Source organism: Lottia gigantea, assembly GCF_000327385.1.
Source record: "Lottia gigantea unplaced genomic scaffold LOTGIsca_25, whole genome shotgun sequence".
Taxonomy (NCBI): Eukaryota; Metazoa; Mollusca; class Gastropoda; family Lottiidae; genus Lottia; species Lottia gigantea.
In genome coordinates, this window is record NW_008708752.1 from 1396799 (window position 1) to 1399245 (window position 2447).

A 2447-nucleotide genomic window follows, 5' to 3' on the forward strand; every position below is an offset into this window, starting at 1 on the left:
TCTGATCATTGAGACAGCTTGCAGTTTTTAACTATAAATACAAATTTATAATTGAACCCATTAAGAAGTGTTGATTAACACTGTGCAGTATCCTAATTGATATGTGTTTGAAAAGGTGGTTAGTTATTGATAACATTTAGTCTTAACATAACACCCTTTTTCAGACAGAAGTCATCTGTTAACATCTGCTTGATTTTAACAGATGACTATAATTATAGGTGCATTCATTAAAGTTTTGCACTGGATGTTAAACAATCATAAGGACTGGATTTTGATTAAGTCATGTAAATACCAGTTTGAAATAGAAAACCACATGCACAAAATTGTCTTTGTAGGAGTAGGGTGTAAGGGGAGATAAGTTGGTTGTTTAAAACTTGTTGAAGGGTTGGAAATGGAATCAAAGTGCATTACTGTCTTATGCTTAGCAAAATTTTCCTTATTGTAGCATTGCAAATCCTTCTGTAGAAGTCATTAGTGTGGGACAAAGAAATTTATGTCATATCTCAACATAGATATTTTATTGGTCTCTATTACAGACCCATGAAATAAGATTATGATTTTCTTAAACACATCTCAATTTTTAACTGTGTTTGGGGGTGGGGGTTAGCCAGGGTGGTTTGAAACGATGATTGGGATAATTGGCATGTCTTTTGAGTAGAGCTTGTTTGTAGTTCAGAAGATTGTTAGATACTACCAACCTGTATCTGTCATTTAACTGTGGACAGAGCATGTTATAATTTTGTTATTACCCAATATTTACCAGTATTATGATCAAAAGGATTAGTAGATTAACATAGGGTTTCTATGAGACCATTAGTTTATGAACATGCCCTATCTTGACGCTTGACTAAGTCTACATGATAATTGTTCTTTAGAATATTTGGGCTACTTGAGGGTAAAGATATTACAGTAATTTTGATATAGCATGGATAATGTAGTATTTTGTCAATGTACTAATGATAATCAGTGGATTGTGTAGATTGCTGACATATTTTTCACAGTTTGTAGCTATGCATTTGAATATTTTAGGAACAATTTTATGGAATAATCTGTATATTTGCAGCACAAATAAGACAAAACTGCATGACATCCATACCAACTGTGGTATTTGATTTCTTTTGTCATTTGCATCATGAAACGAAATATACAATAAAATGAATTATTTTCATTGTTAAAATAGTGCTCAAAGATCAATTGTAGAGCGAATCTGAATGGAAATATATATTTATGAGTAATTCTTGTTTATAATAAACTTATACGCTATGTACTAGGTAAACTCCTGTTGCGGCCTTGAAAATTTAAGTAATGCAGTAAAACAAAAATTTAAAAAAGTTAGGAAAAAGACTAGTATTGCAGAAGATATACTGTAACTTAAAAGCTAGAATTTGCACTGTGCTTTGCATGGCATTACAAGCCTCAATTTTGCGAAAGTAAGGGTCAGAGCAACCCTTGCAAAATTTTTAGTACATTTTATGTCATTTCATATTTATAGAAATTAAGTAGGTCAATTTTGATACACTGCAGATAAATAGTTGATTTTTATTGAGATGGATGTTAGTCATTTATTTTGCATGTCATTTTCTGGCTGGATTGAGACACATCTGTTATTGTCTCTATTAGTACTAATTCAGTACAAGTATTGTTAGAAACTTGAAGTACTGTATTTGGATATGGTAGGCACATATTATAAAATGGATATCAATTAAATAGGATTAATACTATTACTTTACAAATATTGACTTTTCTATACGTTTATTTTTTGTACCTTTCATGTTTATAATGGTGCAATTTGTGAGTAACGCATCATTTTGAAAATGGCACCATTTGATTGAAGTGCAAATCTAGATGTGTTTAGTGCGTGTTTATTGTGCCATCATTTTTCAATCAAATGCTATGTGCAACAAGTTTTTTGCACAACATGTGAGGAATTGTAGGGTATTATTGTGGGACTTTGCTTTCGAAAATCGGCTCTAGAAGGCGCATTTTTGCATCGATTTTCTTCGGGTTTTCATTTTTAAAATCTACCTGTAATTTCTGACCTGATAAAAAAAAATTGAAAAATTACGAAATTCAAAAATTCGTCGCTCACTTTTTTTCGATCAAATATTTCGATTTTTTTGCAACTTTTTTGCTTTTGCATCGATCGATCTGAAATTTTAAATGCAAAGAGACTTCACTAATGTTAATAATATGATACAGTCAAATTTTGTACGTCATTTCCGATTTTCAACAGGAAAGCGACTGAACTTCAAATCTACTTCCAGTTGAATAACTTCCGGTGTAATTTATGTAGGTCAACAAAATTTGGCTGATCTTTGGCAAATGAAATTTTATGGCCGATTCTAAAATAAAATCCAGACTGGAAGTGATACTTTGGCCGCCATATTGAAAAAACACACTTTTGTAAAACTCAAAATGGGCCTCAGGGTAAAAGTTGATATGCTCAA